This window comes from Heterodontus francisci, chromosome 45 (assembly GCF_036365525.1).
Source record: "Heterodontus francisci isolate sHetFra1 chromosome 45, sHetFra1.hap1, whole genome shotgun sequence".
NCBI lineage: Eukaryota > Metazoa > Chordata > Chondrichthyes > Heterodontiformes > Heterodontidae > Heterodontus > Heterodontus francisci.
The window spans coordinates 14,759,747-14,778,735 of NC_090415.1; the positions used below are offsets into that span (position 1 = coordinate 14,759,747).

Consider the following 18,989-nt stretch of genomic DNA (forward strand, 5'->3'; position numbering starts at 1 on the left):
GGGTGGGTCTGTTATGATATTATCTCCACAGGGATAGTGACTCAGAGGGTCTCTTATTATGGGGTCTCCACGAGGAGAAACACCGAGTGTGTCTGTTATTATAGTATCTCCACAGTGAGGGTTAATGCGTGGTTCTGTTATTACTGGTTCTTCGCAGGGAGCGTGACTGAATGGCTCTGTTAGTATCAGCACAATGGGAGTGTCTGAGTGGATCTGTTATTATAATATCTCCACAGTGAGAGCCACTGAGTGAGTCTGTAATTACATTATTTCCCCTGGGCGTGTGACGAAGTGGGTCTGTTATTATAGTGTTTTCACAGTGAGAGTGACTGAGTGGGGCTATTATTATTATTATATCCCTGCGGCGAGAGTCATGAGTGGGTCTGTTTTTATCGTATCTCAACAGGGAGAGTCACTGAGTGGCCCTGTTATTATAGAGTCTGCACAGGGAGAGTAATTGAGTGGGTCTGTTATTTTAGTATGTACACAGGGAGAGTGACTGGGTGGGTCTGTTATTACAGTATCTCCACAGAGAAATTCGCTGAATGTGTATGTTATTTTATTATCTACACAAGGAGAGTCACTGGGTGGGTCTATTACTATAGTATCTCCACAGGGAGAGTGACTGAGTGGTTCTGTTATTATAGTTTCTCCAAAGGGAAGTTCTCTGAATGGGTCTGTTATTTTAGTACCTACACAGGGAGAGTGACTGGGTGGGTCTGTTATTCTCGTATCTCCACAATGCCCTGCCTTTGAGTGTGGTGGAGGCAGGATCAATTGAGGCAATCAAGAGTTAATTTGATTGCTTTGCGAAATGGAAGAAGGTGCAGTGTTATGGGGAGAAGTTGGGGCACTGGCACTAGGTTAATTGGTCGTTCAGAGTGCCAGCAAAGACACGATGGGTAGAATGGCCTCCTTCTGTGCTGCAAAAATTCCGTGATTCTGTGACAATCTTTGCTTAACTGACATGCACATGATTTTTCGAACATGCAGCACTAACTGGGGAATGTCCAGCACTGGGGCACAGGTGGCTCCATACCTCAGGGTTTAGAGCTGGTCTTGTAAATGAGAGGCTGTGAGTTCAAATAACCACTGGGTCTTGAAAGCATTTTGTTAAGGTTTTAAGTTCACCTTCAAAAAGCAAATCATTTCCCTTTTATTTTCTAAATAGTTCCAAGGCCAACGTGGGAGAAAGAGGCTCTCTGCTTCTCAATTTCTCCATCTGTCACTATCTGCTCTCTCTCTCACCTTCCCCCTCTCTCTGTTACCAGAGGACGGAGATTGAATATAGAAACATGCAAACATTTCTGCACAGTAGGAGGCCATTCAGCACATCATGTCCGTACTGGCTGAAACATTTTATTTATTCTACTCTCAACTTCCAGCTCTTGGCATTAATTGGCCAAAGAGACAGTGAGAAAGGAGCTGAGGATGTCTTTTTTTCATATCCAGTTATAGTCGATAACAAGTAAGCATAGAATTGTTCATTGTACAAAATACTTTAACATTTTAACTATAAGTGTTAGTTGTTGTGATCTGGAATGCGCTGCCTGAATGGCTGCTGGAAGCAGATTCAAAGAACAAAGAACAAAGAACAGTGCAGCACAGGAACAGGCCATTCGGCCCTCCAGGCCTGCACCGATCTTGATGCCTGCCTAAACTAACACCTTCTGCACTCCCGGGGTCCATATCACTCTATTCCTTCCTATTCATATATTTGTCAAGATGTCTCTTAAACGTCGCTATCGTATCTGCTTCCACCACCTCCCCTGGCAGCAGGTTCCAGGCACTCACCACCCTCTGTGTAAAAAACTTGCCTCGCATATCCCCTCTAAACTTTGCCCCTCGCAGCTTCAACATCTGTCACCGAATAACTGGCTCTTCCATCCTGGGAAAAAGCTTCTGACTATCCACTCTGTCCATGCCGCTCATAACTTTGTAAACCTCTATCATGTCGCCCCTCCACGTCCGTCCTTCCAGTGAAAACAATCCGAGTTTTTCCAACCTCTCCTCATAGCTAATGCCCTCCAGACCAGGCAACATCCTGGTAAACCTCCTCTGTACCCTCTCCAAAGCCTCCACGTCCTTCTGGTAGTGTGGCGACCAGAATTGCACGCAATATTCTAAGTGTGGCCTAACTAAGGTTCAGTACAGCTGCAACATGACTTGCCAATTTTTTTACTCTATGCCCCGACCGATGAAGGCAAGCATGCCGTATGACTTCTTGAGTACCTTATCCACCTGCATTGCCACTTTCAGTGACCTGTGGACCTGTACGCCCAGATCTCTCTGCCTATCAATACTCCTAAGGGTTCTGCCATTTACTGTATACCTCCCACCTGCATGAGCCTTCCAAAATGCATTACCTCACATTTGTCTGGATTAAACTCCATCTGCCATTTCTCCGCCCAAGTCTCCAACCGATCGATATCCTGCTGTATCCTCTGACAATCCTCATCATTATCCACAACTCCACCAACCTTTGTGTCATCCGCAAACTTACTAATCAGACCAGCTACATTTTCCTCCAAATCATTTATATATACTACAAACGGCAAAGGTCCCAGCACTGATCCCTGCGGAACACCACTAGTCACATCCCGCCATTCAGAAAACCACCCATCCACTGCTACCCTCTGTCTTCTGTGACCGAGCCAGTTCTGTATTCATCTTGCCAGCTCACCTCTGATCCCGTGTGACTCACCTTTTGCATCAGTCTGCCATGCGGGACCTTGTCAAAGGCTTTACTAAAATCCATATAGACAACATCCACCGCCCTTCCCTCATCAATCATCTTCGTCACTTCCTCAAAAAACTCAGTCAAATTAGTAAGACACGACTTCCCCTTCACAAAACCATGCTGTCTCTCGCTAATAAGTTCGTTTGTTTCCAAATGGGAGTAAATCCTGTCCAGAAGAATACTCTCTAATTGCATCCCGACCACTGACATAAGGCTCACCGGCCTATAATTTCCTGGATTATCCTTGCCACCATTCTTTAAGCAAAGGAACAACATTGGCTATTCTCCAGTCATCTGGGAGCTCACCTGTAGCCAATGAGGATGCAAAGATTTCTGCCAATGCCCCAGCAATTTCTTCCCTTGCCTCCCTCAGTCTTCCAGGGTAGATCCCATCAGGCCCTGGGGACTTATTAACCTTAATGCTTTGCAAGACACCCAACACCTCCTCCTTTTTTATATTGAGATGACTGAGACTATCTGCACTCCCTTCCTAGGCTCTTCATCCACCAAGTCCTTCTCCTTGGTGAATACTTATGCAAAGTACTCATTTAGCATCTCGCCCATTTCCTCTGGCTCCACACATAGATTCCCACCTCTGCCCTTGAGTGGGCCAACCCTTTCCCTGGTTACCCTCTTGCTCTTTATATATGTATAAAAAGCCTTGGGATTTTCCTTAATCCTATTTGCCAATGACTTTTCATGACCTCTTTTAGCCCACCTAACTCCTTGCTTAATTTCCTTCCTACTGTCTTTATATTCCTCAAGTGCTTCATCTGTTCCTAGCCTTCCAGCCCTTACAAATGCTTCCTTTTTCTTCTTGACTATGCTCACAACATCCCATGTTATCCAAGGTTCCCGAAACTTGCCAAACTTGTCTTTCCTCCTCACAGGAACATGCTGGTCCTGGATTCTAATCAGCTGACGTTTGAAAGACTCCCACATGTCAGATGTTGATTTACGCTCAAACAGCCGCCCCCAATGTAAATTCTTATGTTCCTGCCTAATATTGTTATAATTAGCCTTCCCCCAATTTAGCACCTTCACCATAGGACTACTCTTATCCTTATCCACAAGTACCTTAAAACTTATGGAATTATGGTCACTGCTCCCGAAATGCTCCCCCATTGAAACTTCGACCACCTGGCCGGGCTCATTCCCCAATACCAGGTCCAGAATGGCCCCATCCCTAGTTGGACTATCTGCATACTGTTTCAAGAAGCCCTCCTGGATGCTCCTCACAAATTCTGCCCCATCCAAGCCCCTAGCACTAAGTGAGTCCCAGTCAATATTGGGGAAGTTAAAATCACCAACCACTAGAACCCTGTTACCTTTACATCTTTCCAAAATCTGTCTACATATCTGCTCCTCTACCTCCCGCTGGCTGTTGGGAGGCCTGTAGTAAACCCCAAACATCGTGACTGCACCTTTCCTATTCCTGAGCTCCACCCATATTGCCTCGCTGCATGACCCCTCTGAGGTGTCCTCCCGCAGTTCAGCTGTGATATTCTCCTTAACAAGTAATGCAACTCCCCCACTCCTTTTACATACCCCTCTATCCCGCCTGAAGCTTCTAAAGCCTGGAACATTTAGCTGCCAATCCTGCCCTTCCCTCAACCAAGTCTCTGTCATGGCAACAACATCATATTTCCAAGCACAAATCCAATCTCTAAGTTCATCTGCCTTACCTGTTATACCTCTCGCATTGAAGCAGCATCAGGGTTGCTTGGAACGTTATCCTTGTTTTAACCCTCATAAAGCGGGCTGAATCCATCAGGGTGCGCCGGTCCCGAGGATATGAAGCAATTTCTGAGCACCGAGGATGTGAAGTAGCGTCTGGACCCAGAGGTGAGAACTGGTTTCAGGAATACAAGGATGTAAACTACTGTTCGTCGCCGAGGATGTGACACTGCGCCTTGGCTCCGAGGATGTGATCAAGATTTATGGGCCACGAGATTGTGAAGCAGTGTCTGAGCCCCGAGAATGGGCACCAATGTCCAGGCCCCGAGGATGTCACACAGTGTCTGGGGCTGGAGCGTGTCAGCAAGTTTCTTGTTCGGTTTCAGTGAGCCTTCGTCAAATGTCTGAGAAACTGGAAGTTTGCACTGTGCGAACCCAACATTTTTCATTCCATTTATGAACACAGGGTCTATAAAAGTACCACTGAAGTAGTGAAAGAAATTGCTTCTCTCCCCGTTGAACCTCCCTGGTGCCCCTTCCTTTTCCCTGCAATTTCCATCATGCAGCCCCGCATCTGATCCTCGACCGCAAGCGATCTGCCTGTGGAGGCACAAGAGGCCGCAATGGCTCAGCTCCACTGTTAAACTGTGCTCTGAGGCCAAGTTCGGATGAGCCTCGGACTGAGGGGCTGCAAAACTGTGACACATCCAATTCTGATGAATTTGCAGCTGAGAGCAAACAGAGTAAGACAGCAATGCAATCAATAACCAAGTACAGCCCACCACCCCGCCCCCATTATGGTTTGCGGTATAATGAGGCTCATATGCAAGATTCTTTCATGTGTTGGAAAACTATAAAACACAGCGATCCTGTAATACAGTAACGATGAGGGTTAAATTCAAAACAATGCGTGCAGAGGTCAATGGATTCGCGGTACCACTACTTTAGACTGTCAGCCAACTCGTAAAACGCGTTTTCATGTGGTAGCGAGGCCGAGTGGTCTAAGGGGCTGGATGTAGGCTCCAGTCCCATTTGGGACGTGGGTTCGAATCCCACTACTGCCAGTGTTTTGTAAGGCAGCCTCAAAAACTTGTGAAAAACAAATGATGCATTTCCTGAACTGCGTTTCATCAAAAGTATCCATATTTCACCAGGAATAAAAGCAATAACTTCTGTCTTGAACATAATCACTGTTTGAGCTTCGCAGCCCCCTGGGTTAGAGAATTTCACAGATTCACCACCCTCTGAGCAAAGAGGTTTCTCCTCACCCAGTCTTAAATGGCCTTCCCCTTACTCTGGGACTGTTCTCGCCTCACCAGCCAGAAGAAACATCCTATCCGCATCTACCCTGTCATGCCCTGAAAGAATTGTGTAAGTTTCAATGAGAGCATCTCTAATTCTTCCCAGTTCTGGAGCATGCAGGACAGATTTCTGCAATCTATCCTTCTAAGACAATACCACCATCCCTGGGATTAGTCTGGTGAACCTTCGGTGCACTCCCTCTATGGAAAGTATATCATTCCTTAGAAAAGGCGACCAAAACTGTACACAATACTCCAGTTGCGGTCTCACCAAGGCTTCATACAATTGAAGCAAGACATCTTGACTCTTGCACTCAAAGCCCCTTGCAATGAAGGCCAACATCCCACATGCCTTCTTAATTGCTTGCTGCACCTGCATACTAGTTTTAATGACTCCTGAACAAGGACACCCAGGTCTATTTGGACAGAAACACTTCCCAAACACTCACTATTTAAGAAATACTCTGCCAAAGTGTATCATTTCACATTTACTCACTTTATATTCCATCTACCATGTTCTTGCCCATTCACTTAGCCCGTCGAAATCCCCTCATAGTTTTGCGTCTTCATAAAATTTGGAAATATTACAATTGGTCCCCATATTCAAGCCATTTATGTAGATTGTAAACAACTCTGGCCCAGGCACTGACCCTTGCGGTATCCCACTAGTAACAGCCTGGCTTCCTGAAAATTATCCATTTATTCCTACTCTCTGCTTTCTGCCTGTTAACCAATTCTCAATCCATTGCAGTGTATTACCCCCAATCCCATGTTTTTTTAAATTTTGTTTACTAACCTCCTGTGTGGCACGTCATCAAAAGCCTTCTATAAATCCAAATACACCACATCCACTTGTTGTCCTTTATCTATGCTACAAGAAATATCCTCAAAAAACTCCAACAGGTTTCTCAAAAATGATTTGCCTTTGCAATTCCATGCTGACTCTGTGCAACCATATTATTATTTTCCATGTGTCCAGTTACCTCATCCTCTATAACAGATTCCCTGAGATCAATCGAACAGGTCTGTAGTTCTCCATTTTCACCCTCGCTCCCTTCATAAATAGTGGTGTTACATTTTCTACTTTCCAGTCTGCAGGAACCCTTCCAGAATCAATTGAATTTTGAAAGATAACAACCAAGGCAGCCACTATCTCTACAGCCACCTCCTTCAATATACCTGAGTCACAGCAACATTTGGGGTGGCACAGTGGTTAACACCGCAGCCTCGTCACTGCAACGACTCGGGTTCACTTCTGGGTGCTACCTGTGTGGATTTTGCAAGTTCTCCCTCTGTCTGCGTGGGTTTTCTCCGGGTGCTCCGGTTTCCTCCCACAGCCAGAAGACTTGCAGGTTGGTAGGTAAATTGGCCATTATAAATTGCCCCTAATATAGGTAGGTGGTCGGGGAATATCGGGACAGGTGAGGATGTGGTAGGAATAAGGGATTAGTGTAGGATTAGTATAAATGGTCGACGCAGATTCGGTGGGCCAAAGGGCCTGTTTCAGTGCTGTATCTCTAAATCAAAAAAAAAAATCAAAATCAACAGTGGCGTAGCGGCTAGCACCGCAGCCTCACAGCTCCAACAACCTGGGTCCGGTTCAGGGTACTGCCTGTTTTCAGTTTGCAAGTTCTCCCTGTGACTGCGTGGGTTTCCTCCGGGTGCTCTGATTTCCTCCCACATGCCAAGGGCATGCAGATTGATAGTTAAATTGGCCATTGAAAAAGTTGCTCCTAGTGTATGTACGTGGTAGGAAAATTGAGGGAAGGTGGAGATGTGAGGGGGGAAAATGAGATTAATGTAAGACCAGTACAAAATGGTCCTTGATGGATGGCGTGGACTCGTTGGGCCGTAGGCTTGTTTCGGTGCTGTATCTTTCTACCACTCGATCTGTCAAGGAGTATGGAGATCGTGGGAGAAAATGATGTTGATTTGGATGATCAGCCATACTTCGTTTGAATGGTTAAGTGAGCTCGACGGGCCGAATGGCCCACCCCTGCCCCTATTTCCTATAATCGTATGCAGCCATGTCTCTGTAATGGCTATTAGATCGTACTTATACATTTATTTCTATTTGCACTCTCAGTTCATCTGTTTTCTTCTGAATGCTTCGTGCATTCAGATACAGAGCGTTTAGTTTGATCTTTTTTAAAATTATTTTTGTTGCCTTATCTGTTGATTTAATCTTAGATTTGTACGCTCTATCCGTTTCTGCCACAGTCTGTTTATTATTTCCCATATTAATGATTTTCTCTCTTGCCTTGTCTCTACTCCTTGTTTTATGATGTCTTCCTAAGTTTAATCCCTTGCCACCACTATTTAGTTTGAAACCCTCTCTACTTCCCTGGTTGTGCTGCTCGCTAGAACACTGACACCAGCACGGTTCATGTGTGGACAATCACAAGGGTGCAGCCATCACTTTCCCCAGTACTGGTGCCATTGCCCCACGATCCGGAAATACTTCTACGACACCAGTCTTTGAGCCATATATTGATTTCTCTCATCTTATTTGCCCAATGCCAATTTGCACGTGGCTCAGGTAATAATCCAGAGATTGTTACCTTTGAGGTTCTGCTTCTTAATTTGGTGCCTAGCTCCTCGTACTGACTTGTCCTGGCTATGTCGTTAGTGCCTACATGGACCACGGTGACTGGATCCTCGCCTTCCCATTGTACATTCCTCTCCAGCCCTGAACAGATGCTGAGTATTTCCAGAATTGTCTGTTTTTATTTCCACTTTCCAGCACCTGCGCTATTTTGCTGTTCTTTAACAAGTATTGCTGTGGTCTGTGTATGACGACCACAGCAAATTTTCTGGAGTTGCGACCATTTAATGGTTAATACTTTGCGGTGTGGTCGCAGCAACACCAATTCGAATCTGAAACAAGGCACACATTATCATTGGCAGCAGAGATGGTAGACATAACATACGAGTTGAACATTGGTGGGCAGGATGTATTGTAAAGGTTGGCTATGTTCACAGTGGATAAGACATTTGGTCTGGATGGCTTACATCCCATTTGGAAGTGGAAGTGAGATGGTGGAAGCACTTGCCGTCAACTTTCAATCTTCTCTAGATACCGGGGAGGTGCCAAATGGTTCGTGAAATTCATATAGAAACATAGCAACATGGAAAAATAGGAGCAGGAGTAGGCCATTCGGCCCTTCAAGCCTATACTGCCATTTAATGCGATCATGGCTGATCATCTAAACTCAGTCCTCTGTTCCCACTTTGTCCCCGTATCCCTTGAACTTTAAGAACTATATCAAACTCTTTCTTGAATACATTCACTGATTTGTCCTCAACTGCTTCCCATGGTAGAGCATTCCACAGGTTCACCACTCTCGGGGTGAAGAAACCCCTCCTCATTTCTGTCCTAAATGGCTTACCCATTATCCTTAGACTGTAACCCCTGGACCTGGACTTCCCCGCCGTCGGGAACATCCTTCCTGCGTCTAGTCTGTCCAGTCCTGTTGGAATTTTGTAGCTTTCTATGAAATCCCCTCTCCTTCTTCTAAACTCTAGCGGATACAAGCCTAATGGGCCCGATCTCTCCTGATACGTCAGTCCTGCCATCCCAGGAATCAGCCTGGTGAACTTTTGCTAGACTCCCTCCATAGCAAGAGCATCCTTACTCAGAGAAGGAGACCTAAACTGCACACAGTACTCCAGATGTAGTCTCACCACGGCCGTGTATAATTGCAGCAAGACATCCTTGCCCCTGGACTCGAATCCTCTCACTATGAAGGCCAGCATACCATTTGCCTTCTTAGTGTCTGCTGCACGTGCATGCTTACTTTCAGTGACTGGAGCACAAGGACACCCAAGTCTCGCTGCACCTTCCCTTCCCAATCATGTCACGCCCTTGTACAAGAAAAGGCCTAATGCCAGTCCTCGCAACCACATGCTGGTCAGTTTAACATCTGATGTGGACACGATTATAGAAACAATAATTAAGGGGATAAATCAAGAGGCAGATGAAGAAGTGTGAGTTATTAGTGAGAACGGATTTGTAAAAGGCAGATCCTGTTTGACAAATCTAATTGATGTTCTGATGAAGTAACAGCAATGGATGATGAAGGAATTGCAAAGGATGCTGTCTATATGGCTTTGAGAAAGCTTTCCATAAAGTATCACATAAAGGCTGGGGAACAAAATTAAGGCTCACGGAATAGGAGGATGAGTTTCAGCAAGGATTTAAATAAACGGCTCAGGAAAGAAAACAATGAGTCTTGGGAAATGCTTGTTTTTCAGACCAAAGCATGGTCGGCAGTGATGTTACCCAAGGTTCACTGCTAGGACCACTGCTTTTTGATATCCAAAATGTCTTGGATATTGGAAGATGGAATAAAATTCCAAAACATGCCGATGATCCCAAACGTCGATGCAGGCAAGAAGGATGATACCAATCAACTGCAAAGGGACATAGAATGCCGAGCATAATAGACCCAGAGAAATGACAAATGGTATTTAATACAGAGAACTGTGAGGTTATGACTTTTGGCAAAAAAGAATTGACATAGGCAATATAGACTGAATGGGACAGTTCTAAAGTGTTTGCAGGGGGTTCATACACACAGATATTTAAAGGTGGCAGTCATATCGAGAGATTATTTGGCAAAACCTTTGGGATTTTTGACTTCAGAAATACAGGTAGTGAGTCCCAAAGCAGTCAGGTTGCCCTGAAACTTTGAAAAGCTCCTGTTCGTTTCACAACTGGAGGATTGCATCCAGACCTGGCCATTACACTTTAGGAAGAATGATGGGATTCTTGTGGCAACCAGGTTTATGTTCGGATCAGTGGAAATATTATTACTCTTATTGAGTTTGTGCACATGAATTGAAAAGCAGAAGCAAAATACAGTGAATGATGGAAATCTGAACTGAAAGATGGAAATTCTGGAAATTATCAGCAGGCCTTACAGCAGCTTTAACTTAGGATGTAAGCTCTGCAGTCCTGCCACAACCAGCCGTGAATGGTGGTGGACAATTAAACAAAGAACTGGAGGAGGTGACACCACAAATATCCCCATCCTCAATGATGGGGGAGCCCAGCACATCAGTGCGAAAGATAAGGCTGAAGCATTTGCAACAATTTTCAGCCAGAAGTGTCGAGTTGATGATCCATCTCGGCCTCCTCCTGAAGTCCCCAGCATCACAGATACCAGACTTCAGCCAATTCGATTCACTCCGCCTGATATCAAGAAACGACTGAAGACACTGCATACTGCAAAAGCTATGGGCCCAGACAATATTCTGGCAATAGTACTGAAGACCTGTGCTCCAGAACTAGCTGCTTCCCTAGCCAATCTGTTCCAGTACAGCTACAACACTGGCATCTACCCTGCAATGTGGAAAATTGCCCAGGTATGTCCTGTACACAAAAAGCAGAACAAGTCCAACCCAGCCAATTACCGCCCCATCAGCCTACTCTCAATCATCTGTAAAGTGATGGAAGGTGTCTTCAACAGTGCAATAAACCGGCACTTGCTTACCAATAACCTGCTCAGTGAAGCTCAGTTTGGGTTCCGCCATGGCTACTCAGCTCCTGACCTCATTACAGCCTGGTTTCAAACATGGACAAAAGAGCTGAACTCAAGAGGTGAGGTGAGAGTGACTGCCCTTGACAGCAAGGCAGAATTTGACCGAGTATGGCATGAAGGAGCCCTAGCAAAACTGAAGTTAATGGGAATCGGGATGAAAACCCTTCCTAACGCCAAGGAAGATGGCTGTGGTTGTTGGAGGTCAATCATCGGAGCTCCAGGACATCACTGCAGACGTTCCTCAGTGTAGTGTCCTAGGCCCAACCATCTTCAGCTGCTTCATCAATGACCTACCTTCGATCATAAGGTCAGAAGTGGGGATGTACTCTGATAAAAAATGCACAATGTTCAGCACCATTCGTGACTCCTCAGATACTGAAGCAGTCCGTGTAGAAATGCAGCAAGACCTGGAAAATATCCAGGCTTGGGCCGATAAGTGGCAAGTAACATTTGCGCCACACAAGTGCCAGGCAATGACCATCTCCAACAAGAGAAAATCTAACCATCTCCCCTTGACATTCAACGGCATTACCATCGCTGAATCCCCCACTAACAACATCCTAGGGGCTACCACTGACCAGAAACTGAACTGGAGTAGCCATATAAATACGTGGCTACAAGAGCAGGTAAGAGGCTAGAAATCCAGAGGCGAGTAACTCAGCTCCTGACTCCCCAAAGCCTGTCCACCATCTACAAGGCACAAGTCAGGAGTGTCATGGAATACTCACCACTTGCCTGGCTGGGTGCAGCTCCAACAACTCTCAAGAAGCTCGACACCATGCAGGAAAAAGCAGCCCGCTTGATTGTCACCCGATCTACAAACATTCACTGCCTCCACCACCGACGTACAGTGGCAGCTGTGTGTACCATCTACAAGATATTCTGCAGCAATGCACCAAGGCTCCTTAGACAGCACCTTCCAAACCCGCGACTTTTACCAACTAGAAGGACAAGGGCAGAAAACGCATGGGAACACCACCACCTGCAAGTTCATCTCTAAGTCACACACCATCCTGACTTTGAACTATATCGCCGTTCCCTCATTGTCGCTGGGTCAAAATCCTGGAACTCCCTTCCTAGCAGCACTGTGGGTGTACCTACCCCAAATGGACTGCAGCAGTTGAAGAAGGCAGATGACCACCACCTTCTCAAGGGCAATAAGGGATGGGCAATAACTTTTGGCCTAACCTGCGACGCCCACATCCCTGAATGAATGAAATAAAAGCTGTGTAGGGAGAACCAGAGTTAACGTTTCTGGCTGATGTCCTGTCAAGAAACAGAGGTCACATTATGATATTAGAATAATTAGGTTTAGATGAACAGTTGCAGAATCATAGAGTGAAGCAGCACAGTGGAAACAATTACCAACTTCACTTGTACCCAACATAAATGCAACTCCGCTTCCCCGATACCATTCTGATAAATTACCTGACATCCTTCTTAAAATATGGTGCCTAAATGCGGAACATATACTAAAGTTAATTTCCAAATAATGATTTGCAAAGGTTTAGCATAACATCCTTGTTTCCGTAATTTATTTAGAATTCTATTTATGAAGGCTATACCTGCGTACTCATTTTGTTTAATTTGCTCCTCCAATCATCTGCACGATTGTGTATATGATCCCACAGGTTTCTTTGTGCAGGCACTACCTTTAAAATTGTTCCTTTTAATTTATATTGCGTCTCATCATTATTGCTTTTAATTTGCTTAACTTCATCATTCTCCACATTAAAGTTAAGGTATTATGTTATCTGTCCATTTCAAGGATGTACTGTACTTAGGTTTCCTGAAAATTAAATAAAACTACATGGTGTAGGGGGTAACATTTTGGCATAGAGCGAAGATTTGCTCACGAACAGGAAACAGAGATTACGCATAATTGGACCATTTTCTGTTTGGCAAGATGTAACCTGTGGTATGCCACAGAGATCAGTGCTGGGGCGACATCCTTTTACAACTTCTACAAATTATTTGGATGAAGTGACCCAAGGTATGCTTGTTAAATTTGCTGACGACACAAAGATAGGTAGGAAAGTAAGTTTTGAAGAGGAAATAAGGAAGCTACACTGTGATATTGTTAGGCTAAGTGAGTGGGCAAAGATCTGGCAGATGGATTATAATGTTGGAAAATGTCAAATTGTCCATTTTTGCATGAATAATAATTGTTTTTAAAGTATATTATCTAAATGGTGAGAGATTGTAGAGCTCTGAGATGCGGAGGGTTCTGGGTGTCCTAGCACATGAATCACAAAACGTTTAGTTTGCAAATAGAGCAAGTAATTCGGCAAGCGAATAGAAGATATCATTCATCGCAAGGGAAACTGAATGCAAGAGTAGGGAGGTTATACAGGGCATTGGTGAGATCACATCTGGAGTATGGTTGATAGTATTGGTCTCCTTATTTAAGAAACGATGTCAATGTGATGGAAGCAGTTCAGAGAAGTTTTACTGGACGAATCCGTGTAATGGGCGGGTTGTTTTGAGGAAAGGCTGGACATGCTAGGCTTGTATCCACTGGAGTTTAGAACAGTAAGCAGCGACTTGATTGAAACATATAAGATCCTGAGGGGTTTCGACAGGGTGGATGTGGAAAGAATGTTTCCCCTTGTGGGAGAATCTCGATCTCGTGGTCACTGTTTAAAAATAAGGGGTCGCCCATTTAAGAGTGATGAGGAGATTTTTTCTCTCTCAGTGGGTCGCCAGTCTTTGGAATTCTCTTCCTCACAATACGGTTGAAGAAGAGTCTTTGAATAGTTTCAAGGAAGAGGTAGGTAGATTATCAGCAAGGGGATCAAAGGTTATTGGGCGTAGGCAGGAATGTGGAGTTGAGGTGACAATCAGATCAAGCACGATCTTTTTGAATGGAGGAGAAGGATCGAGAGGCCGAGTCAACTGCTTCTGCTCTTAATTTATTTGTTCCTATGTGGTTTGTCAATATATATATATATATATATATATATATATATCAAAAAAGAGCATTGTTATCAATAACCAAGCCCTGGGGGACACCGTATATAGTTCCTTCCAGAGTGATAAATAATTATTCCAACTTCCTGCTTCGAGTTTGTCGACCCATTTGTATCCATGGTCTTACTGCCCCATTAAGAATAGAATTGATGGAATGGCATAAAAAAACCAAAACAAAAAAAGCAAAAGAAAAGGCACGACTTCAGAAGTAACATGTAATAGTTAGTAACTGAGTGTCGAGAAAGAGAAGTAAGGATACTGAAGTGGTAACAACACCAGCAGCAGGGCGAGCGGAGTCCATTGCCAAGCAGAAGGGATTAGACATCTTTTTTAGTGGAAGGTGCAAGGTTATGGGTAACCAGAACGGTATTGGAACGCCATCCGGATTGCTGCATCAAACGACCAGCAAAGAAAGAGGGAGAGGGAGAGGGATGGAGTGAGAGGGACGGTGAGAGTGAGAGAGAGAGCTCTGAATAATATCCTTGGGTGATGCTATCTTATAAAGTTCGATAGAAATTCAAAACATGCTTCTTCAAGTTGGATTGCGGCCTCGGCCAGCATTTACTATCCGCTCTTGAGCTGAGTGGCTTGCTAGGCTATTTCAGAGGGCAGTTGAGAGTCAATCACACGCCTGTGTGTTTGGAATCTCATGCGGGCCATATCCAGTAAGGGCGGTAACTTTTTTTTCATAGAGGACATTAGTGAACCTGTTCTTGCATCAATCGACAATTTTTTCATGTTCACCATTACATTACCCTTTTTTAAAATTTCCAGATAAATTGAATTCATTTTTTACCATTTGCCATAGTGAGATTCAACTCCCTCTCCCCATTGAAGGAGCCTGGAACACTGTGTTGCTAGTCCAGTGGCATTACTACAATGCTTCCGCCTCTCCTGCAAATATGGACTTGAGAACTCATTGCAGGAACAGTCATGTTTGACCAATGTAAGGTTTTTTTTCCAGCAATACTGTGAGAAAATGGTGAGGTACAGACGTGATGCCATCAACATATTCATTATCCTTTGTGAAATCAAAGCAGGATGCTATCTAATGCATGAGTAATTCCAAAGTACACCCACGGTCTTGCTTATAACAGATAACATGTGACAGAGTGTCATAGAGTCATACAGCACAGAAACAGGCCCTTCGGTGCATTGTGTCTGTACCAACCATCATGCACCTAACTATTCTAATGCCATTTCCCTGCACTTGGCCTGTACCCTTGTATGCTATGGCGTTTCACGTGCTCATCTAAATACTTCATAAATGCCGTGATGGTTCCTGCCTCGACCACCTCGGCAGGCAGTGCGTTCCAGAGTCGAACCACCCTCTGGGTGATTTTTTTCTCCTCATGTCCCCTCGAACCCTCCTGCCCTTAGCTTAAATCTATGCACCCTGGTATTTGACCCCTCGGCTAAGAGAAAAAAAGTTTCTTCCCATCTAACCAATCAATGCCCCTCGTAATTTTGTATACCTCAATCATGTCCCTGCTCAGCTTTATCTGCTCTAAAGAAAACAACCCTAGCCTTTTCAGTCTCTCTTCATAGCTGAAACGCACGAGCCCAGGCAACATCCTGGTGAATCTCCTCTGCACCCTCTCCAGTGCAATCAAATCTTTCTTATAGTGTGGTGCACAGAACTGTACACTGTACTCCAGCTGTGGCCTATCTAGCGTTTTATTGAGCCCCATCATAATCTCCCTGCTCTTATAACCTATGCCTCAGCTAATATAGAGAAATATGCCATTTGCCTTCCTAACCAACCTTATCTACCTGTTCTGCTGCCTTCAGTGATCTATGGACAAGTACACCAAGGTCCCTCTGACCTTCTGTACTTCCTAGGGTCCTACCATCAATTTTATATTCCCTTGTCTTGTTAATACTTACAAAATGCATCACCTCACACTTCTCAGGATTAAATTCAATCTGCCACTGCTCCACCCATCCTACCAGCCCATCGAAATCGTTCCTGTAATCTAAGACTATGCTCCTAACTATTGACGACACCACCTATTTTCTTGTCATCTGTGAACTTACTGATCATACCTCTTATATTCACGACCATTCGTTAGTCGGGAATCTAAACATTTCTTGTCCAAATGCAGAGGTTATTTCCAGGAGAAGTTGAGAAGAGATGGTGTGTCTCTTCTCTGATCTACAGAACCGGTGTTCAGCAATATGGAGATGGCTAGTTGAGTTGCAGAGTTTGTATTGCATGCAATGTTTGATCAGAGCTGGTATCATGCACCAAGTGTTTATAAGAGATTCTGCTGCCCAGCATGTTTCTTGGAGATTTGAGATGAGCAGTGCGGCTAATGCTCTGGGGAAATGATGATGACTAATGCCGTGAGAGAAATAAAAGAGAAAATGGCGAAATCTAACCACAGGACACTTTTGAATTTCCATTAATTAATCTAAGAAAAGCTTTGTTTTATCTACTCTTTCCAAAGGTAGTTATTTCCAAAGAGAATAAAAGAATCATTTTCAAGAAATGAGGCTGAAAACCTTCCCTGTTGCATCAAACGGTGCATCAATTAAGTTGCAATGTCAGCTAAATTCAGGCAGGGACGAGAAATAAACAATGATCTTAACGCACCATTTCGAGAGGCGGAGTTCCTATAAATTTGACGAGTGTTTGATTATCAAAAATGCCCCATAACTGACATGATCATGAAGACAGAGGCTTCTGCTGCAGCTCGTACAATCACATAAAATGCTAACTGTAGCGTTTTGCCTGTACAGAAGAGAAAAACAAAACTTATACCATGACAATGCCAACAGTGAGTGGAAGCAAAAAAGACAGTCGTCTACATACCTGGGCAGTAGGTGTGAATTACTATTTGAATTTGTGAGTACTCACCAGTATGAAGTGGGAAGCAGTGTGGAATGTGACCAAAGGAGAAGATTATCAGCAATTCATAAGCTGTCAGCTTCTCTTGATAACAATGTGACTGTGAGACTGCAGCAACAGCCTACTCATTCCTTCCTGCTTGCTCACTATTGCGAAAACACTTGGGGGTGGTGCATCAAAGACGAGTGGGAGCTTTGCAATTTCTTAGCAAGTTTCCTGAGCTAGCAGCTGCGGGATAGAAGGATGCAAAAAAGTATTTGACACGCTGGACATTAATGTTTACAATGACAGCAACTTGGGCAATTGGAGGGTTACATATCCAAAGACAAGGTGCACAAACTCATGTTGAGATGTCAGTGTATCATATGTGCTGGCTAACTAATTTCACACCACTTTCCTTGATGAAGCATCCAGTTAATAAAGGATCTGTTTTACTTCCTGCCTTTCTTAAAGTTATCTGGCCAGAGAAACAAAAAAGACATTTGGGGACAGTAGCAGTTTATTTTTGTGATATTTTTAGTACTCAAATATGTCCAGCTCTTAGTTCCTCCAGCCCATTGAGCTTGGATAGAAAATATTAGCGCAATTTATCAACCATCTATCCAAAGTTTACTTTTGTAGGGAAATCCTTATTAGGCGGTTGGCATATTAATTATTTAATTGCACATTTTAATTCGACGAGATCATTGTTGAGACATTATCGCCCTAAACCTTGTGTTGTTATATGTTATTACCGAACTCTCATAAATCTTACAGTAATCTTTGTGTCTTTGCTGAATGGCGAATGCACCATATTTTCAAGAATCTCAGTTGGATACCGGCACCTATAGCTTCCTGCAGATTGTTCGCTTCGGATGTCTATGATGAAGTTTGCAGTTTGTGCAGTACCAGAATATTATGGGACTGCAGAGGTGATCCTTTTTTTCCGATGTAAGTGAAATGCTCCCCCTGTGGAGCAAATGTCGCATTTCAGGTTATATGAACTATGTTTCCGATTCACTCGACACCAGAGGATGGATCAATGGAGATTTACAGAACTGGGAGTTAAACGGCAATAATATTGCAATCAAAAGACATCCAAAATTTAATGCCACAATTCGACTGAGTGACACACTGGGACATCGTAAATGTAGTCATCCTTCCAAACAAACATCAAATTAAAAATGATACAATTAAAAGGGGATATCCGAACGTGCTGGTTCTTCTGTCCAGTCAGTATTTCCTACCTTTGGGCAGTCTCTTACTGCACATCTTCAATCTGCCTGCACAATTCTGACCACCCTTGAGCTCCAAAAAATTAGCTTCCCCTCCCAGTTTCACATAACTCTTTATCCAAAATAAAATCAGAAAGTGCTGGAAATACTTAGCAGGTCTGGAAAAATCTGTGGAGAAAGAAGCAGAGTCAACGTTTAAGGTCGGTAACCTTTCCTCGGAACTGGCACAGGTAAGCAATTTAATAGGCTTCGAGCGAGTGAAAAATGGTATGGGGGAGACGAACAAAAGAGAAAGTCCTGCAGGAGAGATTAAATGACAAAGATGTCACAAAACAAAGTTGCGTTGAAAGACAAAAGCATTGTTCAGAAGGAATGTTAATGGCCTTCCCTTTTGTTCTTCTTGCCCTTCCCCCTTTGTCCAGGTCTTGCTGCATTTCTACACGGAATGCTTCAGTACCTGAACTAGCAAAACTGTATGCAAGCTCACAATTATTAAGCAGGAGTCATGAAGAATGCTTGGTTGATATTGTGAATCAGATCACAAGTGGGCAACATTTCTGCTCGACTGCCACACGGTGTTTGCACAGGGAAATGATAGCTCCTCCAAGAACTATTGCAGCATACACCACAGAACGAGGCTATTCGGCCAATCATGGTTGTGATGGCTCATTTGAACATTGAGACAATTATTGC

At 44.1% G+C, this 18,989-nt stretch overlaps 1 protein-coding gene across 2 annotated transcripts in view; it reads right to left on the bottom strand.

Annotated features, from left to right (window-relative positions):
- Window positions 1-17,969, bottom strand: part of LOC137356148 (immunoglobulin superfamily member 1-like) — a 53,088-nt gene extending 35,119 nt beyond the window's left edge. The window contains exons 1-3 of one of the 2 annotated variants that reach the window (XM_068021961.1): window positions 17,837-17,969; window positions 17,092-17,310; window positions 16,828-16,965 (exon numbers count right to left, since the gene is read on the bottom strand). The gene's annotated coding sequence lies outside the window, so the exon portion shown is untranslated. The remainder of the gene's footprint in view (window positions 1-16,827; window positions 16,966-17,091; window positions 17,311-17,836) is intronic. The other variant, XM_068021960.1, reaches the window with a different exon arrangement.
- Window positions 17,970-18,989: the final 1,020 nt, after the last annotated feature.